Genomic DNA, 26,839 nt, shown 5'->3' with positions numbered 1-26,839 from the left:
AGATGCTGAAAAAGCCTTTGAGAAAATCCAACACCCCTTCATGATAAAGTTCTTGGAGAGATCTGGGATAACAGGAACATACTTAAACATAATAAAAGCTATATACAGTAAACCAACAGCAAACATCAAACTAAATGGACAGAAACTCAATGCAATTCCTCTAAAATCAGGAACAAGACAAGGCTGTTGACTCTCTCCATACCTTTTCAACATTGTACTTGAAGTCCTAGCCAGAGCCATGCGACAACAGATGGGGATAAGGGCATACAAATTGGGAGGGAAGAGGTCAAACTTTCACTCTTGCAGATGATATGACAGTTTACATAAATGACCCAAAGAACTCTACCAGAGAACTCTTACAGCTGATTAACACCTTCAGCAAAGTGGCAGGCTACAAGATCAACTCAAGAAAATCAGTAGCCCTACTATATACAGATGATAAAAGGGCTGAGAAAGAAATCAGAGAAACATTACCCTTTACAATGGTCACAAACAACATAAAATACCTTGGGGTAATGCTAACCAAACAAATGAAAGATCTGTATTGCAAGAATTTTGAATATTTAAAGAAAGAAATTAAAGGAGCCCTCAGAAAATTGAAAGACCTCCCATGCTCTTGGATAGGTACAATCAATGTAGTAAAAATGGCAATCCTGCCAAAAGCAATCTACAGATTCAATGCAATCGCTATTAAAATCCCAGCATAATTCTTCACAGACCTTGAAATAACAATAATCAATTTTGTATGGAAAAACTAAAGACCCAGGATAGCCAAAACAACCCTGTTCAACAAGGCAACGACCAGAGGCATCACCATCCCTGATTTCTAGCTCTATTATAGAGCTATAGTCCTGAAAACAGCTTGGTATTGGCACAAAAATAGACAGGTATACCAATGGAATCGATTGAAAACCCTGATATTCATCCACACACGTATGAACATCTGATTTTTGACAAAGAATCTAAAAATATACAATGGAATAAAGAAAACATCTTCAATAAATGGTGCTGGTATAACTGGAGCCTGGCATGTAGAAGACTGCGGATCGATCCATGTCTATTGCCATGCACAAAACTTAAGTCCAAATGGATCAAAGACCTCAATATAAATCCAGCCATACTGAACCTCTTAGAAGAGAAAGTGGGTGGTACCCTTGAATGAATTGGTACAGGAGACAGCTTCCTGAACATAACACCAGTAGCACAGACAGTGAGATCCACAATTAATAGATGGGACCTCCTGAAACTGAGAAGCTTCTGTAAGGCAAAGGACACAGTCAGCAAGACAAATGCAACCCACAGAATGGGAAAAATATTTTCTAACCCCACATCTGACAGAGGGTTGATCTCCAAAATTTACAAAGAAATCAAGAAGCAAGCCTCCAAATCACCAAAGGATCCAATTAAAAATTGGGCTGCAGAACTAAATAGAGAATTTTCAATAGAGGAGCCTAAAATGGCTGAGAGGCACTTGACAAAGTGCTCAACATTCTTAGCCATCTGGGAAATGCAAATCAAGACAACTCTTAGATACTGTCTCACTCCTCTCGGAATGGCTAAAATCAAAAACACCAAGGGCAATTTATGCTGGGGAGGATGTGGTCAACAGGGAACACTCCTCTATTGCTGGTCAGAGTGCCAACTTTTTCAGCCAGTTTGGAAATCAGTGTGGAGATTCCTCAGAAAATTGGGCATAAACCTACCACAAGACCCATCAACTCTACTCTTAGGCATATATCCTATATATCCAAAAGATGCCCATTCATACAACAAGGATGTCTGTTTCTCTATGTTCATAGCAGCATTATTTGTAACAGCTAGAAGTTGGAAGCAACCTAGATGCCTCTAAACTGAAGAGTGGATAGAGAAAATTTGGTACATTTACACAATGGAGTACTTATTCAGCAGAAAAAAAATGGAATCCTGAGATTTGCAAGCAAATGTATGACACTAGTAGAAACCATCCTGAGTGAGGTAACCCAGTCACAAAAAGAGAAACATGGCATGTATTCTCTCAAATATGGATTTTAGACATAGATCTGGGGAGTGCCAGTCTACAATCCCATGGCAGGAGAGTCAGGGAAACAGAACCTTCATTCAGTGGCTGATGGAAAAAGAGGCAGACTCCCATGGCTAAGCACTGAGCTGAACTCAAGAAAGCCAGTAACAGAGAGGGAGGACTGGTGACCAAATGGATTAAGACTGGGTTGGTTTAACCCCCAGAAACAGCTAACCTGACAAGGCTTAACTCTTGAATCCCAGGCAAATGTCTGGGAATCCAGCATGGGGCTGATCAAGACTCCCTGAATGGGGTGTCACTGAGGAGGCCTAGGCAATCCATGGGGCCTTTGATAGTTGACCAGTATTTATTCCTGGCATACAAATGGACATTGGGTGCCCATCCCACAGTTAGAGATGTACTCTCACCCTGGACTCTTGTGTGAGGTTCTAGGCCCTGTCCTGGATGAAATGACAGCCTATGGACACCCCCATGGAAGAACTCACCCTCCCTGGGGGAAGGAGGTGGTATTGGGTGGGTGGTGGGAGGGGGTAGGAGGAAAGGAGGGAAAGGGAGAGGGACGTGAAATTGACATGTGAAGAAACCTTGTTTCTGATTTGTATTTAAATTTAAAAATAAAAATTTTTAATAAAAAAGAAGGGAAAATAATTACCTTTTTACTGGTGAAACCAAATAGACATCACTATCTTCAAATGATTCAGGTTATTTTCAGCTGAAACAAGCAAATTAGAAAAGGACAAAATATCCAAATACAAAATAAAGTTTTTCCATGATAAATGCAATTCATGCCATGTTAACATTTTATTGAAGCTCTCTCAATCTCATGCTTTCTCTGACACAGATATGAATTTGTGCACAAGAAATGTTTTTGGCTCCTGCTATTTTCCATGCCACTATCCTCACTTTACATACTCATTATCTTGGTTCTGTGAGTTACATGGGCTAGGAATTTAAAATCATTTATGACTTTTTCTTATCATTCAGTTTTAAGTATCCATCTCAGGAGATATACACATCATTTCTCATTCTTTTGTTAGATTTCAAATGTGAACATTTAATTTTAAATGTTTAATTATTTTTAAATTCATATATCTAAATTCTTATAATCTTCATATGGAGACTGATTCCCGCTTTGAATATATTATCACTTTTCTAATCTCAAACTTAATCAGATTTTGTTTGTATAATCCAGTTACTCATCCTGAAAAAGTTCTATTTCATCTTAGATTAATTTCCCTTTTTACTTTACATATGACAAATCTCTCATAATTTCAGATACTCTAGGTACTCCATGACTGTTAGTTAAATGTATTGAAGCTATTTTAATTACATTAAATTCATCTATTATAAAGTGATTAAACAGCAGAGGCACTTGGTCCAACATTGGATAAAGTAGTCCGCAGTAACTATTGGGTTAATTAGAAACTTTATAAATAAGTGAGACAAAATCTTTTCACAGTTATCCACATCAAATATAAAACTCTAAAGAATGACATAGAGTGAGTATTAAAAATAGAAATATCCATTATTCTGAGTGCAGTAAGGGCACAGAAATACAAGTTCTGTATGATCTCAGCTTTGGAATCTAGTGACATCACAGAGGGTGAGAGCAGAATTGCTGTTGCCAGAGGCTGGGAGGGAAAGCAGGAGAGAGACAGTGAAAGGTGGATGAGTAGCCAGCTACACTAAGCAGCAAGGAATTCAGGAGGTGAATACAGGTAATAATCACTTGCAGAGTTCTGAAACTGAAAGGCTTTTGAAGGTTTTCACAACATAAAAGTGATGAAAGTTTTGGGAGGTAAATGTGCTTAATATGACAAACTTCGTATAATGCAAAAATGTATTGAAACATAAATGGCATCCAATTTGTTTGCACTATTTGGTGAATGGGTTTGATGTGTGTGAGTATGTATAAGAGCATGTTCATGTAGAAGTTAAGAGGACATGTACCTTATTCCTTTCAAACAAGTCTCTTCGTAAGTCTGTCCTGCAATCCCCAGTGATCACAGTGTCTTCACAGATCTAGGGTACAGATGTCATGGCCGACGTACAGTTTTTACGTGGCTACTAGAAATGCAACTTGGGTCCTTAGTGAAGCCTTCTGATGACTCTTTCCATTGGTCTTTTATTTCATGAAGATTTTTACTTTAAAGGTTTCATGTCTTCCTCTTTGGAAGATTTCCCCCCTAAGTCTGGATGCTGCCTTGCCTTTTCATGTGTCCTCTGACTGGCACATCTTCTGAAGTGCAGCATGGCCAATTTTGCAAGGTTATCTTTTTTAACAAGCAAACTTCTTTCTCCAGAAGTGCCAACTATGACTCAGAAAGGAGGAAGTAAATAGTAGTAACGACACACAACAAAGCCAGGTGTTCAAATATATCCAGGAAATAGTTGGAAGTAGGAATTGTACACAGAACATAGATAATAGAGGCTAAACATTGAAGTTAAAAAGCGAGAAAATAGTAGTATGTCACAAAAAGCTAAAGGGGACATAAACCAAGGCAAGCACAGTAAAGATTATGGGATGAAGATATCAAAATAATAGTGAGGGACTGGTATTCGATGCTGGCAATGAAGTGAGTGACGAAACAACCTTAAATCCATTCCTGTCAGCCAAGACAGAGGACATGTATTTTTGGATCTGGGTCACCTCCCTCAGAATGACTATGTCCAGCTCCATTCATTTACCTGTAATTTTCATAATTCATTTTTCTTATAATTAAAAAATGTTCTATTGTGTTTATGCACCATATATTCACTATACATTCTTAACTATTTGGATATCTAGGTTGACTCAATTTTCCTGGTTCTTGTAAATAAAGCCTTAGTGAATATCAATCAGCAAGTATCTATGTAGTAGGAAAACTAAACACTAACAAAAATAATTCACTTAAAAATTGGGACATGGAACCAAAAATTTATTAAAAAAACACAAAAAACAGAAAGAAATACAAATGGTTGAGAAGCCAGGCTGTGGTGGTGCATGCCTTTAATTCCAGCACTCAGGAGGCAGAGACAGGTGGATCTCTGTGAGATTGAGACCAGCACGGTCTACAAAGATCTAGTTCCAGGACATCCTCCAAAGGCACAGAAAAACCCTTTCTCAAAAAACCGAAAGAAAAAAAAAGTTGAGAAACGTCTTTTTAATGTTTAATATTCTAAATCTAGGAAATGCAAATTAGTACTACTTTGAGTTTCTTAGCCCAGTTATATAACAAACATCAAAAGAACATATGACAACTAGTGGTAGCATGGATGTGGGAAAAAAAGAAAATTACTCAACTGTTCTTAGGACTGCAAATAGGTACAGCTACTATGGAAATCAGTGTCTAGGTGCCTGTACTATATGATCCAACTGTACCACCCCTGGCATAGATACAATGGACTCGATCGCTCTCTCTCTCTCTCTCTCTCTCTCTCTCTCTCTCTCTATATATATATATATATATATATATATATTTCTCTTTTTCTTTTTTTATTATGTATTTAAATTAGAAACAAGTTTGCTTAACATGTCTGTCCCAGTTCTCTCTCCGGCTCCTCCACTCCTGCTCCTCCCCACCTGCCTCCCCCCCATCGCCCCACCCAATTCCCACTCCATTCCCCAGGTAGGGTAAGGCCCTCCATGCGGGATCTCTAGAGTCTGTCATGTCGTTCCTGGGAGGTCTTAGGCCTTTCCCCTAGTATCCAGATTGAGAGAGCATCCTCATTGTGGGATGGGCGCCCAAAGTCCATTTTGTGTGTCAGGGATAAATAATGATCTACTACCCAAAGCCCCATAGATTGCCTTGGCCTAGTCACTGACACCCACATTCGGGGGGTCTGGATCAGTCCCACACTGGCCTCTCAGCCATCAGTCTGGGGTCCAAGAGCTCCTCCTTGTTCAGGTCAGCTGTTTCTCTAGGTTTCCCCAGCCCATTCGTGACCCCTTTGCTCATCATTCGTTCCTCTCTGTCACTGGGTCCCAGGAGTTCAGTTCAGTGTTTATCTGTGGGTGTCTGCCTCTGCTTCTGTCTGTCACTGGATGGAGCTTCTAGGATGGTATATGAGATAGTCATCAAACTTATTATCAGGGAGGGGCATTTAAGGTAGTCTCTCCACTATTGCTTAGTTTGTCAGTTGGGGTCATCCTTGTCGATCTTTGAAATCTGACTACTGTCAGATCTCCTCTCAAACCTAGAATGACTCCCTCTATTACGGTCTCTCTCATCCTGTTCTCTTCTACTCTTCCCCTAACTCAAACTTCCTGTTCCCCCATGTCCTCCTCTCCTCCCCTCCTCTTCTCACCCTCTCTTTTTTCCTGACAACCTCTCCCCTCCCCCCCACACTTCCCAATCTGCTCAGGAGATCTTGCTTCACTCCACCTTCTCTGGGGTGCCATGCATATCTCTCTTAGTGTCCTTCCTGTGTGCAAGTCTCTCTGCAGTGGGATTGTAGGCTGACACTCCCCTGATCCATGTCTCAAATCCATATTTGAGTGAGTACATACCATATTTGTCTTTTTGTGACTGTGTTACCTTACTCAGGATGGTTTCTTCTAGTGCTATCCATTTGTCTGCAAACTTCAAGATTCCAATTTTTTTCCACTGAATAGTACTCCATTGTGTAAATGTACCACATTTTCTCATCCACTCTTCAGCTGAGGTTGCTTTCAGGTTCTGGCTATTATAAATAGTGCTTCTATAAACATAGCTGAACAGACATCCTTGTTGTATGAATGTGCATCTTTTGGGTATATGCCTAAGAGTGGAATTGATGGGTCTTGTGGTAGACTAATTCCCATTTTCCTGAGGAATCTCCATACTGATTTCAATAATAGGGGTACGAGTTGGCACTTCCACTAGCACTGGAGGAGTGTTCCCCTTTCTCCATATCCTCTCCAGCATAAACTGTCATTGATGTTTTTGATTTTAGCTATTCTGACAGGAGTAAGATGGTATCTTAGAGTCAGTTTGATTTTCATTTCCCTGATTGCTAGGGATGTTGAGCACTTGCTTAAGTGTCTCTCAGCCACATTAGGCTCCTCTATTGAGAATTCCATGTTTAGTTCTGTAGACCACTTTTTAATTGTAAAGGATGATGTTTCTTTGATTTCTTTCTTAGCCCTTTTATTGTCTGTATATAAGGCTACTGATTTTCCTGAGTTGATCATGTATCCTGCCACTTTGCTGTAGGAATTCCCTGGTAGAGTTTTTTGGGTCATTTATGTAAACTATCATATCATCTGCAAATAGTGAAAGTTTAACATCTTCCTTTACAATTTTTATCCCCCTCGTCTCCTTTGGTTGTCTTATTGCTCTGGGAAGAGATATGGAGAGAGTGGACAGCTTTGTCTTGTTCCTGATTTTAAAAGAATTGCTTTGAGTTTCTGTCCATTTAGTTTGATGTTGGCTGTTGGTTTGCTGTATATAGATTTTATTATGTTTAGGAACGTCCCTGTTATCCCATATCTCTCCAGGACCTTTATCATGAAGGGGTGTTGGATTTTGCAGGAGGCTTTCTCAGAATCTAGTGAGATTATCATGTGATTTTTGTTGTTCAGCTTGTTTATATGGTGGATTATATTGATGGATTTTCGTATGCTGAACCACCCCATCATCACTGGGATGAAACCTGTTTGATCATGGTGGATGATTTTTCTAATGTGTTCTTGAATCAGCTTTGCCAGTATTTTATTGTGTATTTTTACATCCATGTTCACGAGTGATATTGGTCTCAAGTTCTCTTTCTTAGTTGTGTCTTGTGACTTTGGTATCAAGGTTATTGAAGCCTCATAAAAAGAGTTTGGCAAAGACCCTTCTGCTTCTATTGCATGGAATACTTTGAGAAGAATTGGTATAAGCTGTTCTTTGAATTTCTGGTAGAATTCACACTGAAGCCATCTGGACCTGGGATTTTTATGGTTGGGGGACTTTTGATGATTGTTTCCATTTTCTTAGGTGTTTAGATCTATTTAAATTGCTTGTTTGTTCTTTATTTAAAATTGGCAGGTGATATCTGTCCAGAAAATTGTTCATTTCCTTTTAATTTTGAAATTTGTGGAATACAGGTTTTCAAAGTATGACCTGATGATTCTCTAGATTTCCTCAGTGTCAGTTGTTATTTCCCACTTTTCATTTCTAATTTTGTTAACTTGCATGTTTACATTCTGCTGTTTGGTAAGTTTGATAAAGGTTTGTCTATCTTGTTGATTTTCTCAAAAAACCAACTCTTTGTTACATTGATTCTTTGTATTGTTTTCCTAGTTTCTCCTTTGAGTTCAGTCCACAATTTGATTATTTCCTGGGGTATACTCCCCCGGGGTGAGTTTGTTTCTTTCTGTTCTAGAGCTTTCAGTAGTGCTGTCAATTCTCTAGAGTGACTATTCTCCAGTTTCTTCATATGGGCACTTAGTGATATGAACTTTCTTCTTAGCACTGCTTTCAAAGTGTCCCATAGATTTGGGTTTGTTGTGTCTTCATTCTCCTTGAATTCTAGGAAGTCTTTAATTTCTTTTTTTATTTCTTCTTTGTGCAATTGCTCATTATTCAATTTCCATGAGTTTGTAGGGTTTCTGCAATTTGTGTTGTTGTTGAATTCTAATTTTAATGCATGGTTGTTTGATAAGATGCATGGAGTTATTCCAATTTTTGTACCTGCTGAGGTTTGCTATGTTGCCAAGTATGTGGTCAATGTTTGAGAAGGTTCCATGTGGCACTGAGAAGAAGGTGTATTCTTTTGTGTTTCGATGGAGTGTTCTATAAATGTCTGTTAAACTCAATTGTGTAATAACTTCTATTAGTTTCTTTGTTTCTTTGCTAAGTTTCTGCCTGGCAGGCCTGTATAGTGGTGAGAGTCGGGTGTTGAAGTCTCCCACTATAAGTGTGTGAGGTTTTATGTGCAGTTTGAGTTTTAGTAATGTTTCTTTTGTGAGCTTTTGTATTTGGGGCATAGATGCTCAGAATCAAAACTTCATCTTGATGGATTTCTTCTTTGATGAGTATGAAATAACCTCCTTCATCTCTTTTGATTGTTTCAGTTTAAAGTCTAGTTTGTTAGATATTAGGATTGCTACTCCTGCTTGTTTCTTCGGTCCATTTGATTGGAAAATCTTTTCCCAACCCTTAACTCTGAGGTAATGTCTGTTTTGAGGGTGAGGTGTGTTTCTTGTATGCAGCAGAAGGATGGATTCTGTCTTCGAACCCATTCTGTTAGCCTATGCCTTTTTATATGCGAGTTAGGACCATTAATGTTGAGGGATATTAATGACCATTGATTGCTCATTCTTCTTTGATTTGGAATGGTTGTTGTTGTTGTTGGAATTCTATGTGTATATTTTCACCTGTTTTCTCTTTTTGCTGTTGGTAAAGTGTGATTATGTATTGCCTATGTTTTTCTTTTTTTATCATTACTTTTATTTTAATTTTAAATAGCTTGTTTTACATGTCAATCCCAGTTCCCTCTCCCTCCCCTCTTCCCGCACTCCCCTTCCCACCCTCCCTCCCACCCTATTGCCAAATCCTTCCACATAGGGGATATCTAGATTCTGTCATTTTACTCTTGGTAGGGTCAAGGCACTCCCCTAAGAGTCAAGGCTGAGAGAGCATCTCTCTTTGTGCTATAGGCACATGAAGACAGTTTGTATACCAGGGATAGACACTGATCCACAGCTCAGGGCCCCATAGGTTTCCCACACATTTGGGGGGTCCAGATCAGTCCCATGCTGGCCTCCCCACTGTCGGTCTGGGGTCCAAGAGCACTCCCCTGTTCAGATCAGCTGTCTCTGCTGGTTTTGCCAGCCCATTCTTTGCCAATTTGCTCATCACTGCTCTCTCTCTGTCACTGGGTTCCTTGGGTTCAGTTCAGTGATTAGTTGTGTGTTTGACTCTGCTTCCATCAGTCACAGGGTGAAGGCTCCCGGATGGTTATAGACATCAAGTTCATTATCAGGAATGGGCATTCGAGGTGGTCCCTCCACTATTGCTTAGCTTGCCAATTGATGTTATACCTTTAGATCACTCGAGGTCACTCTGGTGCCTGATCTGTCTTCGATCCTATGATTCCCTCTTCCCCCATTCTACCCCCACCCCCTCAACTTCCTGTTCCCCCATTACCAACTCCCTTCCTCTTTACCCCCTCTATTCTTCCCAGCTCCCACTCCCTCCCAACCCTTGCCGTGTTCCCCATCCATTCAGAGGATCTTGTCTCCATCCTCTTCTCTTGGGTACTATGCATATATGCATATCTTTTAGGTTCTTTCCTATTTCCCAGACTCTCTATCTGTGGAAGTGCAGACTGGCACTATCCTGATCCATATCTAAAATCCATATATGAGTGAGTACATACCATGTTTGTCTTTTTGCGACTGGGTTACCTCACTCAGGATGGTTTCTTCCAGTGCTATCCATTTCCCTGCGAATTTCAAGATTCCATTGTTTTTTTCTGCTGAGTAATACTCCATTGTGTAAATGTACCACATTTTCTCTATCCACTCTTCAGTTGAGGGGCATCTAGGTTGCTTCCAGGTTCTGCCTATTACAAACAATGCTGCTATGAACATAGTGGAGCAGATGCCCTTGTTGTATGAACCTGCCTCATTTGGATAAATGCCTAAGAGTGGAATTGCTGGGTCTAGTGGTAGATTAATTCCCATTTTCCTGAGGAATCTCCATACTGATTTCCAAAGAGGCTGTATGACTCGGCACTCCCACCAGCAGAGGAGTGTTCCTCTCTCTCCACATCCTCTCCAGCATAAATTGTCTTTGGTGTTTTTAGCCATTCTGACACGAGTAAGATGATATCTCAGAGTTGTTTTGATTTGCATTTCTCTGATGGCTAAGGATGTTGAGCACTTTCTTAAGTGTCTCTTGGCCATTTTAGCCTCCTCTACTGAGAATTCTCTATTTAGCTCTGTACCCCACCTTTTAAGTGGATCCTTTGGTGTTTTGGAGACTTGTTTCTTGAGTTCTTTGTAAATTGGAGATTAGCCCTCTGGCAGATGTAGGGTTAGTGAATATCTTTTCCCATTCTGTGGCCTGCCTTTTTGTCTTTTTGACTGTGCCCTTTGCCTTACAGAAGCTTTTTAGTTTCAGAAGGTCTCATTTGTTAATTGTCGATCTCAGTGCCTGTGCCACTGGTGTTATGTATAGGAAGTGGTCTCCTGTACCAAATCGTTGAAGAGTATCTCCCACTTTCTCTTCTAAAAGGTTCAGTGTGGCTGGATTTATGATGAGATCTTTGATCCATTTGGACTTATGTTTTGTACAAGGCGATAAACATGGATCTATCTGCAGTCTTCTGCATACCAGTACCCAGTTATGCCAGCACCATTTGTTGAAGATGCTTTCTTTTTTCCATTGTACAGTTTTAGCTTCTTTGTCAAAAATCAAGTTTTCATAGGTGTGTGGGTTAAAATTAGGGCTTTCGATTCGGTTCCATTGGTCTACCTGCCTATTTTTGTGCCAATACCAATCTGTTTTCAGGACTATAGCTCTATAATAGAGCTTGAAGTCAGGTATGGTGATGCCTCCTGAAGTTCCTTTATTGTATAGGGATGTTTTGGCCATCCTGGGCCTTTTGTTTTTCCATATAAAGTTGATTAATGTTCTTTCCAGGTCCTTGAAGAATTGTGATGGAATTGTGATAGGGATTGCATTGAATCTGTAGACTGCTTTTGGCAAGACTGCCATTTTTATTATGTTGATCCTACCAATCCAAGAGCATGGGAGATCTTTCCATTTTCTGGTATCTTCTTTGATTTCTTTCTTTAAAGACACAAAGTTCTTGATATACAGGTCTTTCACTTCCTTGGTTAACATTACACCAGATATTTGAAGCTGTTTCTGGCTATTTGTAAAAGGTGATGTTTCTCTGATTTCTTTCTCAGTCACTTCATCATCTCTATATAATAGGACCACTGAATTTTTTGAGTTTACCTTGTATCCTGCCACATTGCTGAAGGTGTTTATCAGCTCTAGGAGTACCCTTGCGGAGTTTTTTGGGTCACTTATGTAAACTATCATATCATCTGCAAATAGTGAAAGTTTGACTTCTTCTTTTCCTATTTGTATCCCCTTGATCTCCTTTTGTTGTCTTATTGCTGTAGCTAGAACTTCAAGTACAATATTGAAGAGATATGGAGAGAGTGGACAGCCTTGTCTTGTTCCTGATTTTAGAGGAATTGCTTTGAGTTTCTCTCCATTTAGTTTGATGTTAGCTGTTGGTTTACTGTATATTGCTTCTATTATATTCAGGTACGTTCCTGTTATCCCTGATCTCTCTAGGACCTTTATCATGAAGGGGTGCTGGATTTTGTCAAAGGCTTTTTCAGCATCTAGTGAGATGATCATGTGGTTTTTCTTTTGCAGATTGTTAATATGGTGGATTACATTGATAGATTTTCTAATGTTGAACCATCCCTGCATTCCTGGAATGAAGCCTACTTGATCATGGTGGATGATTTTTCTGATGTGTTCTTGAATCCGTTTTGTGAGTATTTTATTGAGTATTTTTGCATCAATGTTCATGAGGGAAATTGGTCTATAGTTCTCTTTCTTAGTTGTGTCTTTGTGTGGCTTGGGTATCAAGGTAATTGTTGCCTCATAGAAAGAGTTTGGCGGTAAGCCTCCTGCTTCTATTGTGTGGAATACTTTGAGGAGTATTGGAATTAGCTCTTCTTTGAATTTCTGGTAGAATTCTGCACTGAAGCCATCTGGGCCTGGGCTTTTTTTGTTTGGGAGACTTTTGATGACTGCTTCTATTTCATTAGGGGTTATAGGTATGTTTAGATTGTTTATCTGTTCTTGATTTAGTTTTGGCAAGTGATATCTATCCAGGAAATTGTCTATTTCCTTTAAATTTTCAAATTTTGTGGAGTACAGATTTTCAAAGTATGCCCTGATGATTCTCTTGATTTCCTCAGAGTCCATTGTTATGTCCCCTTTTTCATCCCTGATTTTGTTAATTAGCATGCTCTCTCTCTGTCTTTTGGTTAGTTTGGACAGAAGTTTGTCTATTTTGTTGATTTTCTCAAGGAACCAACTCTTTGTTTCATTGATTCTTCTCAGTGTTTTCCTGGTTTCTACTTGATTGATTTCAGCCCTCAATTTGATTATTTCCTGGCGTCTGCTCCTCCTGGGGGAGTTTACTTCCTTTTGTTCTAGAACATTCAGCTGTGCTATTAATTCTCTAGTATGACTGCTCTCCAGTTTTTTCATGTGGGCTCTTAGTGCTATAAACTTTCCTCTCAGCACTGCTTTCAAAGTGTCCCATAAGTTTGTGTATGTTGTGTCTTCATTCTCATTGAAATCAAGGAAGTCTTTAATTTCTTTTTTTATTTGTTCCTTTACCCAGGGATGGTGCAATTGTGCATTGTTCAATCTCCATGAGTTTGTAGGGTTTCTGCAATTTGTGTTATTGTTGAATTCTAATGTTAATGTATGCTGGTCTGATAAGATGCAGGGGGTTATTCCAATTTTTTTGTATCTGTGGAGATTTGCTATGTTTCCTATTATGTGGTCAATTTTAGAGAAGGTTCCATGTGGTGCCGAGAAGAAGGTATATCCCTTTGTATTTGGGTGGAATATTCTATAGATGTCTGCTAAACCCAGTTGGGTCATAACTCCTATTAGTTCTTTTGTTTCTTTGTTAAGTTTCTGTCTGGAGCTCCTGTCTAGCGGTGAGAGCGGAGTGTTGAAGTCTCCTACTATTAGTGTGTGCGATTTTATGTGCATTTTGAGCTTTAGTAATGTTTCTTTCACGAATGTAGGTGCCTTTGTATTTGGGACGTAGATGTTTAAAATTGAGACTTCTTGATGTATTCTTCCTTTGATGAATATGAAGTGCCCTTCTTCATCTCTTTTGATTGATTTTAATTTGAAGTCTAATTTGATAGATATTAGGATTGCTATGCCCGCTTGTTTCTTGGGACCGTTTGATTGGAAGAACTTTTCCCAACCCTTTACTCTGAGATAACGTCTGTCTTTGATGTTGAGATGTGTTTCTTGTATGCAGCAGAAGGAAGGGTTCTGTCTTCTTATCCATTCTGCTAGTCTGTGTCTTTTTATAGGCAAGTTGAGGCCGTTGACATTGAGGGATATTAATGACCATTGATTGGTGATCCTTGTTTGTGCTTGATTTATTGTTAGTGAAGTTATTTTGTGTAGTTTCTCCTCCCTTTTTCTTTTGGTGTTTTGTAAAGTGTGATTATATATTGCCTGTGTCTTTGTGAATGTAGTTATCTTCCTTGGCTCTAGGTTTTCCTTCTAGCATTTTCTGTAGAGCTGGATTCATGGATACGTATTGTTTAAATCTGGCTTTGTCATGGAATATTTTGTTTTCTCCATCTATGGTAATTGAGAGCTTTGCTGGATATAGTAGTCTGGGCTGGCATCCTTGTTCCCTTAGCGTTTGTAGGACATCTGGCCAGGATCTTCTGGCTTTCATCGTTTCTATTGAGAAGTCAGGTGTAATTCGAATAGGTCTGCCTTTGTATGTTACTTGGCCTTTTTCTTTAGCTGCTCTTAATATTTTCTCTTTACTCTGTAGGTTTGATGTTTTGATTATTATATGGCGAGGTGACTTCTTTTTCTGGTCGAGCCTATTTGGTGTTCTGTAAGATTCTTGTACTTTCATAGGCATATCTTTCTTTAGGTTAGGGAAGTTTTCTTCTATGATTTTGTTGAATATGTTTTCTGTACCTTTAAGTTGAAGTTCTTCACCTTCTTCTATACCTATTATTCTCAGGTTTGGCTTCTTCACGGTGTCCCATATTTCCTGGATATTTTGTGTTAAGGATTTGTTGGTTTTGAGATTTTCTTTGGTTGATGACTCTATATCCTCTAATGAGTCTTCAACACCTGAGATTCTCTCTTCTATCTCTTGTATTCTATTGGTGATACTTGCATCTGTAGTTCCAGACCATTTACCGAGCTTTTCTATTTCCAGAATCCCTTCATTCTGTGTTTTCTTTATCATTTCCATTTCAGCTTTCAATCCTTCAACTGTTTGAGCTGTTTCCTTAATTTTCTTGGTTGTTTTTTCTTGGTGCTCTTTAGATTCTTTGAGAGATTTGTTTATTTTTTGAATTTTCCCCCATTTCATGGATTTTTGTTTGTTTTTTTCTTCTATTTCTTTAAGGGATTTCCTCGTTTCTTCTTTGAGGGTCTCCATCATCTTCATGAAATAATTTTTAAGGTCTGTCTCCTCTTCTTCGTCTATGTAGTGCTTTTCAGGTCTTGCTGGTGTTGGATCCCTGGATTCTGGTGGGGTCATGTTGGTGTTTCTATTGCTGAGTGATCTCTTATTCTGTCTTCTTCCCATCTCTTCTTCCAGTGGGTGCTGGTGGGGTCTTTCCGATTCCACTGGTCTCCTTCCTTCCTGCAGCTGAAGCTGGGAATGCTGAAGCTGGACTCACTGGGGTTGGGGTCTTGGAGGGGCTGATGTCTTTCCTGAAGCTGGACTCGCTGGGGTTGGGGTCTAGGAGGCGCTGATGTCTTTCCTGAAGCTGGACTCGCTGGGGTTGGGGTCTTGGAGGGGCTGATGTCTTTCCTGAAGCTGGACTCGCTGGGGTTGGGGTCTTGGAGGGGCTGATGTCTTTCTTGAAGCTGGACTAGCTGGGGTTGGGGTCTTGGAGAGGCTGATGTCTTTCCTGTGTGGGCGGGTCTTCTGGATGCCGGGAGCGGCCCTGAAGATCGAGGGGGATGTGTGATGGGGAGGCGGTCCCTGCTGGAGACCCAATCTCACCTGAAGCTGGGCTCTCTGAGGTTGGAGTCTTGGAGGGGCTGATCTTGCCTATATTTTTCTGGTTGTAGTTAACTTACTTGGGATGGAGTTTTCCTTTCAGAACTTTCTGTAGGGCTGGGTTAGTGGATAATTATTATTTAAGTCTGGTTTTGTCATGGAAAATCTTGTTTTCTACATCTATATTGATTGAAAGCTTTGCTTGGTATAGTAGTCTGGGCTGCTGTCTGTGGTCTCTTAGTGTTGGTAGAATATCTATCCAGGACCTTCTGCTTTCAGAGTTTCCATGGAGAATTTAGGTGTAATTCTAATAGGTTTGCTTTTACATGTTATTTGACCTTTCTTCTTTTGCTCCTCTAAGTATTCTTTCTTTATTCTGTATGCATGGGGTCTTGATTATTAGGTGGCGAGGGAACTTATTTTGTGGTTCACACTATTTGGTGTTCGGTAAACTTATTGTACCTTAATTGTCTTTTGTTAGGTTGGGAAAGTTTTGGTTTTTTTTGTTGGAATCTTTTCTTTTTCTTTTTTTAATTTTTATTTTTAAATTTAAATTTAGATTAGAAACAAGGTTGCTTCACAAGTCAGTTCAAGTGCCCTCTCTGTTTCCCTCCCTCCTCCCGTGCCCTCCCCCAATCACACCCAATATCCTCTCATTTCCCCAGGAAGGGTGAGCCCCTCCTTGAGGGTGTCCATAGTCTGTCATTTCATCCAGGGCAGGGCCTAGACCCTCCCCCAAGAGTTCAGGGTGAGGATGGATCTCTCATTGTTGGATGGGAGTCCAAAGTATATTTGTATACCCCAGATAAATAATGATCTACTACCCAAGGCTCAATAGATTACCTAGGCCTCCTCAATGACACCCCCATTAAGGGGTCTTGATCAGTCCCATGCTGGATTCCCAGGCATCAGCCTGAGATTCAAGAGTTAACCCTTGTCAGGCCAGCTGTTTCTGGGGGTTAAACCAGCCCAGTCTTAATCACGTTGGTCAACAGTTATCCCTCTCTGTTACTGGCTTATAGTACTCCATTGTGTAAATGTACCACATTTTCTCTATCCACTCTTCAGGGGATCAAGGTTATTGAAGCCTCATAAAAAGAGTTTGGCAAAGACCCTTCTGCTTCTATTGCATGGAATACTTTGAGAAGAATTGGTATAAGCTGTTCTTTGAATTTCTGGTAGAATTCACACTGAGGCCATATGGACCTGGGCTTTTTTTTTTGGTTGGGAGAGTTTTAATGATTGCTTCTATTTCCATAAGAGTTATAGTTCTATTTAAATTGCTTATCTGTTCTTGATTTAATTTTGGCAAGTGGTAGCTATCCAGGAAGTCATCCATTTCCTTTAAATTTTCAAATTTTGTGGAGTACAGGTTTTCAAATATGACCTAATGATTCTCTGAATTTCCTCAGAGTCCATTGTTATGTCCCCCTTTTCATTTCTGATTTTGTTTACTTGCATGTTCACACTCTGCTGTTTGGTAAGTTTGGACAAAGGTTTGTCTATCTTATTGATTTTCTCAAAGAACCAACTCTTCGTTGTATTGATTCTTTGTATTGTTTTATAGTTTCTACTTTATTGATTTCAGCCCTCAATTTGATTATTTCCTGGCATCTACTCCTCCTGGGGTAGTGTGCTTCCTTGTGTTCTAGAGCTTTCAGCTGTGCTGTTAATTCTCTAGTATAACTATTCTCCAGTTTCTTCATGTGGGCACTTAGTACTATGAACTTTCCCAGTAGCACTGCTTTCAATGTGTCCCATAAGTTTGGATATGTTTTGTCTTTACTCTCATTGAATTCTAGGAAGTCTTTAATTTCTTTTTTTTTATTTCTTCTTTGACCCAGGAATGGTGCAGTTGCGCATTATTCAATTTCCATGAATTTACAGGTTTTCTGCAATTTATGTTGTTGTTGAATTCTAATTTTAAAGCATGGTGGTCTGATTAGATGCATGGAGTTATTCCAATTTTTTTGAAGCTGCTGAGGTTTGATATGTTGCCAAGTATGTGGTCGACTTTTGAGAAGGTTCCATGTGATGGTGAGATGAAGGTATATTCTTTTTTATGTGGATGAAATGTTCTATAGATGTCTGTTAATTAGGGCATCTATCATTTTCATGAAGTTGTTTCTAAGGTCATTCTCCTCTGCTTCATTTGCATTGGAATGTTGGAGTCTTGCTGGTGTGGAGTCTCTAAAATCTGGTGGTGTCATATTTGTTTTTCTGTTTCTGAGTGTGTTTTTGTATTGTCTCTTTCCCATCTCTTCTTCTAGTGGGTGCAGAAACAGCTCCTTACTGGTCTCTTGGTTAGTGGACCAGAGTTCCCTTTCTGTGGGTGCTAGCAAGTCCAATAATCTGGTAGTTCTTCTATTCCTCATCCTAGTTCTGGTCCTGTGAGTGGAGAATGAGACCACGAATCTGGGGTACTTAGCCTCCCTCCATGTCCCCTGGTGCCTTTGCTGGAAGAGAAGACGTGGGATCTTGGGTGCTCCCGCCAGTATGGGTAGCTCTGCAGCCTTCCCCAGTCACTGGAAGGCACACTGTGATGTGGGGCCTTCCTTACCTGGATCTGCTGGTTTCCTGGTCTCCTTGGTGGAAGAGAAGACCTGGAATCTGGCTCCCACTGGGATGGGAAGCTCTGTGCAGTTCCCAGGCAATCCCCAGGCACTGGAATGCAGGCCCAGATGTAGTGCCTGTTTTACCTGGTCTCACTGGACCAGCTGGTCCCCTGGTCTTGTTGGTGTAAGAGAAGACCTGGGATCTGGGGCGTTTGGCTTCCCCCAGGGTTGGGAAGCTCTGTGGCCTTCCCCAGTCACTGGAAGGCAAGCCTCTGTTCTTATATTTTCTAACTAGTACATAGGAATGAATTATGAGAGTAATAAGATTATATTAGAGATTTTTTTGTGGTGGATTTTAATAATATATGGTTCAGACCTCTTTTTCATACAAAACTTGGCATGTGTAAAGAGCTTAGCAATACTACAATGAAGCATACAAATAATTTTTAGAAAACTGATGTCTTCTTGAAATTATATACAACATACCTATCTATAAAAGACAAAAGGTGATGACAATGACAAGTGCATGGAAGAGCTCTTAAAATTCATTTAGATACTGAACATTAATATTGTTTTACCCTCATATTTGGAACGTGGCAAGAGGTGGGGGGGAATGGGAGCTGGGAAGAAGTGAGGGGGAGAAGAGGAAGAGAGAGTAGGTCATTGGGGAACAGGAAGGTTGAGTAGGGGGTAAAATAGGGGGAGAACAGGATGAGAAATACCATAATAGAGGGATCTGACACCAGTGAGACCTCTAGTGATCTAAAGGGATAACACCAACTGGCAAGCTAAGCAACAGTGGAGAGACCACCTTAAATGTCCATTCCTGATTATGAACTTGATGTCTACCCTATATGCCATCCTAGAACTTTCATCCAGTGACTGATGGAAGCAGAGGTAAACACCCACAGTTAAACACTGAACTGAACCCATGGACCCAGTGACAGAGAGAGAGGATCGATGAGCAAATTGGCAAAGAATGGGCTGGCAAAACCAGCAGAGACAGCTGATCTGAACAAGGGGTAGCTCTTGGACCCAAGACTGACAGCTGGGAAGCCAGCATGGGACTGATCTAGACTCGCTGAGTGTGAGAGTCAGTGAGGAGGCCTGGGCAACCTATGGGGCCCTGGGTAGTAGATCAGTGTTTATGCCTGGTATACAAATGGACTTAGTGTATCCATAAGATAAAGAGTGATGCTCTCTCAGCCTGGACTCTTAGGGGAGTGCCTGGACTCTGGTCTGAGTGAAATGACAGACTCTGGATATCCCCTATGTGGAAGGAAGTGGGGATAGTGTAGGAGGCTGGTGGGGATGGTGGGGAGGTGCCGGAGGAGGGGAAGGAATTGGGATTGACATGTAAAGCAAGCTATTTAAAATTAAAGTAGTAAAAAAGTTAAAAAATAGTGTTTTACCCTATGTCACTGGGCTACCTAATTCAGATTCTTGACCACCCATGCAGTGTCCAGTTTTGGTTCTATCTTGTTGAATGGGCCTTACATCAAGTTAGATATTAGTTACTCCCACAAGCTTTGTGCTTCAATTGCCCTAGCATACCTTTTAGGTAGAACACCATTGTAGATCAGGGGTTTGTGGGAGGTTGGTATATTGTTTCTCCTTTAGCAGATACAGAGTATATTCCTATAGCAAAGACTGGTTAATATAGAGGTGAAGGCTCTATGTAGACCAATCAACTTTTCCACATTTAATGAGTTGTGTAGATGTTGTTTTTAGCAATGGATCCTAGCTGCGAGTTTGTGAAAAGAAAATCAGTCTTGGAAACAGTGTAGAGTGTTTGTTGATTCCCATGGGACCCATTTAACCATCAACTCAATTAGATATTACCAAATCCCAGTACTGGAAGATTCATTCATTCAATGACAAGAATGGACAGTTTGGGCTTGTCTCACCCATTACATTTAGATCTGCTTTATATGTATATGTTTTAGAAAGTTTCTACTGTATAAGGTTTCATACTAACCCTCAAGTAACCCTTAATTTTAGCAGTCTGTACTTTTATTCCCTCCCTTGACCACATCTACCCCCTAATTCATTTGATACATCCATTTCAATACCCACATCCATTCACAACTACCTACTCTATTTGTCTTTCTGGATCTGGATTGACTCACACTAATTTTTTTCTAGTTCCACTCATTTATCTTTGAATTTCATGATTTCATTTTTTAGCAGCCTAGTGACCCTCCATTGTGTAAATGTACCACATTTGCTTTAACAATTGTTCTGTTAGACAACCACAGCTAAACGCTGAGCTGAACTTTGGAATCCAGTTGTAGGGAGGGAGGAGTGATGAGCAAATGGGTCAATTCCAGGCTGGAGAAACCCACAGAAACAGCTGACCTTAAAAAGGGGGAGTTCATGGGCCCCAGACTGATAGCTGGGAAACCAGCATAGGACTGATCCAGACCCTCCCCCCCTCCCGCACCCCAGGAGTAGGATGTCAGTTTAGAGTTTGTTTAATCTATGGGTCCTCTGGTAGTGGATCAGTATTTATCCCTAGTACAGGAATGGTCTTTGGGAGCCCACTCCACATAGAGGGATACTCTCTCAACCTAGACGCACAGGGGGAGGGCATAGGCCCTGCTCCAAATAATATGACAGACTTTGAAGATCCCCATGGAAGGCTTCACCCTCCCTGGGGAACAGTAAAGGAATGGGATAGGGGATCGGTGGGGGGCAGGGGAGGGAGAGGGAACTGGGATTGACATATAAAACAAGCTTGTTTCTCATTTAAATAAAAAACAAACAAAAAACAATTGTTCAGTTAAAGAACACTGAGATTATTTCAATTTCTGGCTATTATGAAGAGCAGCAATAAGCATGGTTGAGTAAGTATCTCTGAAATAGAACACAGTGTCCTTCGGTTATATTGTTCAAGAAGGGTATAGCTAGATCTTGAGATAGATCAATTCCCATCTTTTTGAGGAACAGCAACACTGATTACCATAGTATCTGTATAAGTTTGCTCTCTTACCAGCAATGGATGAGTGTTCCTCTTACTCCACATCCTTGCCAGCATGAGCTGATATTTGTTTTATTTATTAGTCATTCAGACAGTGTAAAATTAAATATCAAAGTAGTTTTAATTTGCATTTCCATGATGGCTAAGGATATTGAGCACTTAAAGAGTTTCTCAGCCATTTGAGTTTCCTCTACTGAGAATTGTTTACATCTATACCTTATTTTTTCTTTTACTTATTTTTCTCTCATATGTTACATCATGACTATGGTTTCCCTACCCTCCACTCCTTCCAGATCCCCACCACCACCTCCCCTCTCCCTTATACACTCCACCATTTCCCTTAAGAAAACAGCAGGCTCCCAAGCGAGTCCAGCTTCAGATGAGATTGGGTCTCCGGCGGGGACTGCCTGCCCATCACCCATGCCCCTCGATCTTCAGGGCCGCTCCCGGCATCCAGAAGACCCGCCCACACAGGAAAGACATCAGCCTCTCCAAGACCCCAACCCCAGCTAGTCCAGCTTCAAGAAAGACATCAGCCCCTCCAAGACCCCAACCCCAGCGAGTCCAGGTTCAGGAAAGACATCAGCCCATCCAAGACCCCAACCCCAGCGAGTACAGCTTCAGGAAAGACATCAGCCCCTCCAAGACCCCAACCCCAGCGAGTCCAGCTTCAGGAAAGACATCAGCCCCTCCAAGACCCCAACCCCAGTGAGTCCAGCTTCAGCATTCCCAGCTTCAGCTGCAGGAAGGAAGGAGACCAGTGGAATCGGAAAGACCCCACCAGCACCCACTGGAAGAAGAGATGGGAAGAAGACAGAATAAGAGATCACTCAGCAATAGAAACACCAACATGACCCCACCAGAATCCAGGGATCCAACACCAGCAAGACCTGAAAAGCACTACATAGACGAAGAAGAGGAGACAGACCTTAAAAATTATTTCATGAAGATGATGGAGACCCTCAAAGAAGAAACGAGGAAATCCCTTAAAGAAATAGAAGAAAAAAACAAACAAAAATCCATGAAATGGGGGAAAATTCAAAAAATAAACAAATCTCTCAAAGAATCTAAAGAGCACCAAGAAAAAACAACCAAGAAAATTAAGGAAACAGCTCAAACAGTTGAAGGATTGAAAGCTGAAATGGAAATGATAAAGAAAACACAGAATGAAGGGATGCTGGAAATAGAAAAGCTCGGTAAATGGTCTGGAACTACAGATGCAAGTATCACCAATAGAATACAAGAGATAGAAGAGAGAATCTCAGGTGTTGAAGACTCATTAGAGGATATAGAGTCATCAACCAAAGAAAATCTCAAAACCAACAAATCCTTAACACAAAATATCCAGGAAATATGGGACACCGTGAAGAAGCCAAACCTGAGAATAATAGGTATAGAAGAAGGTGAAGAACTTCAACTTAAAGGTACAGAAAACATATTCAACAAAATCATAGAAGAAAACTTCCCTAACCTAAAGAAAGATATGCCTATGAAAGTACAAGAATCTTACAGAACACCAAATAGGCTCGACCAGAAAAAGAAGTCACCTCGCCATATAATAATCAAAACATCAAACCTACAGAGTAAAGAGAAAATATTAAGAGCAGCTAAAGAAAAAGGCCAAGTAACATACAAAGGCAGACCTATCCGAATTACACCTGACTTCTCAATAGAAACGATGAAAGCCAGAAGATCCTGGCCAGATGTCCTACAAACGCTAAGGGAACAAGGATGCCAGCCCAGACTACTATATCCAGCAAAGCTCTCAATTACCATAGATGGAGAAAACAAAATATTCCATGACAAAGCCAGATTTAAACAATACGTATCCATGAATCCAGCTCTACAGAAAATGCTAGAAGGAAAACCTAGAGCCAAGGAAGATAACTACATTCACAAAGACACAGGCAATATATAATCACACTTTACAAAACACCAAAAGAAAAAGGGAGGAGAAACTACACAAAATAACTTCACTAACAATAAATCAAGCACAAACAAGGATCACCAATCAATGGTCATTAATATCCCTCAATGTCAACGGCCTCAACTTGCCTATAAAAAGACACAGACTAGCAGAATGGATAAGAAGACAGAACCCTTCCTTCTGCTGCATACAAGAAACACATCTCAACATCAAAGACAGACGTTATCTCAGAGTAAAGGGTTGGGAAAAGTTCTTCCAATCAAACGGTCCCAAGAAACAAGCGGGCATAGCAATCCTAATATCTATCAAATTAGACTTCAAATTAAAATCAATCAAAAGAGATGAAGAAGGGCACTTCATATTCATCAAAGGAAGAATACATCAAGAAGTCTCAATTTTAAACATCTACGTCCCAAATACAAAGGCACCTACATTCGTGAAAGAAACATTACTAAAGCTCAAAATGCACATAAAATCGCACACACTAATAGTAGGAGACTTCAACACTCCGCTCTCACCGCTAGACAGGAGCTCCAGACAGAAACTTAACAAAGAAACAAAAGAACTAATAGGAGTTATGACCCAACTGGGTTTAGCAGACATCTATAGAATATTCCACCCAAATACAAAGGGATATACCTTCTTCTCGGCACCACATGGAACCTTCTCTAAAATTGACCACATAATAGGAAACATAGCAAATCTCCACAGATACAAAAAAATTGGAATAACCCCTGCATCTTATCAGACCAGCATACATTAACATTAGAATTCAACAATAACACAAATTGCAGAAACCCTACAAACTCATGGAGATTGAACAATGCACAATTGCACCATCCCTGGGTAAAGGAACAAATAAAAAAAGAAATTAAAGACTTCCTTGATTTCAATGAGAATGAAGACACAACATACACAAACTTATGGGACACTTTGAAAGCAGTGCTGAGAGGAAAGTTTATAGCACTAAGAGCCCACATGAAAAAACTGGAGAGCAGTCATACTAGAGAATTAATAGCACAGCTGAATGTTCTAGAACAAAAGGAAGTAAACTCCCCCCAGGAGGAGCAGACGCCAGGAAATAATCAAATTGAGGGCTGAAATCAATCAAGTAGAAACCAGGAAAACACTGAGAAGAATCAATGAAACAAAGAGTTGGTTCCTTGAGAAAATCAACAAAATAGACAAACTTCTGTCCAAACTAACCAAAAGACAGAGAGAGAGCATGCTAATTAACAAAATCAGGGATGAAAAAGGGGACATAACAATGGACTCTGAGGAAATCAAGAGAATCATCAGGGCATACTTTGAAAATCTGTACTCCACAAAATTTGAAAATTTAAAGGAAATAGACAATTTCCTGGATAGATATCACTTGCCAAAACTAAATCAAGAACAGATAAACAATCTAAACATACCTATAACCCCTAATGAAATAGAAGCAGTCATCAAAAGTCTCCCAAACAAAAAAAGCCCAGGCCCAGATGGCTTCAGTGCAGAATTCTACCAGAAATTCAAAGAAGAGCTAATTCCAATACTCCTCAAAGTATTCCACACAATAGAAGCAGGAGGCTTACCGCCAAACTCTTTCTATGAGGCAACAATTACCTTGATACCCAAGCCACACAAAGACACAACTAAGAAAGAGAACTATAGACCAATTTCCCTCATGAACATTGATGCAAAAATACTCAATAAAATACTCACAAAACGGATTCAAGAACACATCAGAAAAATCATCCACCATGATCAAGTAGGCTTCATTCCAGGAATGCAGGGATGGTTCAACATTAGAAAATCTATCAATGTAATCCACCATATTAACAATCTGCAAAAGAAAAACCACATGATCATCTCACTAGATGCTGAAAAAGCCTTTGACAAAATCCAGCACCCCTTCATGATAAAGGTCCTAGAGAGATCAGGGATAACAGGAACGTACCTGAATATAATAAAAGCAATATACAGTAAACCAACAGCTAACATCAAACTAAATGGAGAGAAACTCAAAGCAATTCCTCTAAAATCAGGAACAAGACAAGGCTGTCCACTCTCTCCATATCTCTTCAATATTGTACTTGAAGTTCTAGCTACAGCAATAAGACAACAAAAGGAGATCAAGGGGATACAAATAGGAAAAGAAGAAGTCAAACTTTCACTATTTGCAGATGATATGATAGTTTACATAAGTGACCCAAAAAACTCCGCAAGGTTACTCCTAGAGCTGATAAACACCTTCAGCAATGTGGCAGGATACAAGGTAAACTCAAAAAATTCAGTGGTCCTATTATATAGAGATGATGAAGTGACTGAGAAAGAAATCAGAGAAACATCACCTTTTACAAATAGCCAGAAACAGCTTCAAATATCTGGTGTAATGTTAACCAAGGAAGTGAAAGACCTGTATATCAAGAACTTTGTGTCTTTAAAGAAAGAAATCAAAGAAGATACCAGAAAATGGAAAGATCTCCCATGCTCTTGGATTGGTAGGATCAACATAATAAAAATGGCAGTCTTGCCAAAAGCAGTCTACAGATTCAATGTAATCCCTATCACAATTCCATCACAATTCTTCAAGGACCTGGAAAGAACATTAATCAACTTTATATGGAAAAACAAAAGGCCCAGGATGGCCAAAACATCCCTATACAATAAAGGAACTTCAGGAGGCATCACCATACCTGACTTCAAGCTCTATTATAGAGCTATAGTCCTGAAAACAGATTGGTATTGGCACAAAAATAGGCAGGTAGACCAATGGAACCGAATCGAAAGCCCTAATTTTAACCCACACACCTATGAACACCTGATTTTTGACAAAGAAGCTAAAACTGTACAATGGAAAAAAGAAAGCATCTTCAACAAATGGTGCTGGCATAACTGGGTACTGGTATGCAGAAGACTGCAGATAGATCCATGTTTATCGCCTTGTACAAAACATAAGTCCAAATGGATCAAAGATCTCATCATAAATCCAGCCACACTGAACCTTTTAGAAGAGAAAGTGGGAGATACTCTTCAACGATTTGGTACAGGAGACCACTTCCTATACGTAACACCAGTGGCACAGGCACTGAGATCGACAATTAACAAATGAGACCTTCTGAAACTAAAAAGCTTCTGTAAGGCAAAGGGCACAGTCAAAAAGACAAAAAGGCAGGCCACAGAATGGGAAAAGATATTCACTAACCCTACATCTGCCAGAGGGCTAATCTCCAAATTTACAAAGAACTCAAGAAACAAGTCTCCAAAACACCAAAGGATCCACTTAAAAGGTGGGGTACAGAGCTAAATAGAGAATTCTCAGTAGAGGAGGCTAAAATGGCCAAGAGACACTTAAGAAAGTGCTCAACATCCTTAGCCATCAGAGAAATGCAAATCAAAACAACTCTGAGATATCATCTTACTCGTGTCAGAATGGCTAAAAACACCAAAGACAATTTATGCTGGAGAGGATGTGGAGAGAGAGGAACACTCCTCTGCTGGTGGGAGTGCCGAGTCATACAGCCTCTTTGGAAATCAGTATGGAGATTCCTCAGGAAAATGGGAATTAACCTACCACTAGACCCAGCAATTCCACTCTTAGGCATTTATCCAAATGAGGCAGGTTCATACAACAAGGGCATCTGCTCCACTAT

The 26,839-nt window shown here is 40.1% G+C and overlaps 1 protein-coding gene across 1 annotated transcript in view; it reads left to right on the top strand.

The window, feature by feature from the left end:
• The first annotated feature begins 3,642 nt into the window (after positions 1 to 3,642).
• Positions 3,643 to 26,839, top strand: part of LOC101834473 (olfactory receptor 183) — a 62,845-nt gene continuing 39,648 nt past the window's right edge. The window contains exon 1 of the mRNA XM_040750313.1: positions 3,643 to 3,738. The gene's annotated coding sequence lies outside the window, so the exon portion shown is untranslated. The remainder of the gene's footprint in view (positions 3,739 to 26,839) is intronic.

Source organism: Mesocricetus auratus, unplaced genomic scaffold (assembly GCF_017639785.1).
Source record: "Mesocricetus auratus isolate SY011 unplaced genomic scaffold, BCM_Maur_2.0 Super-Scaffold_100008, whole genome shotgun sequence".
NCBI lineage: Eukaryota > Metazoa > Chordata > Mammalia > Rodentia > Cricetidae > Mesocricetus > Mesocricetus auratus.
Note: the sequence above shows the minus strand (reverse complement) of the source record. Positions and strands in the feature narration are given on the sequence as shown.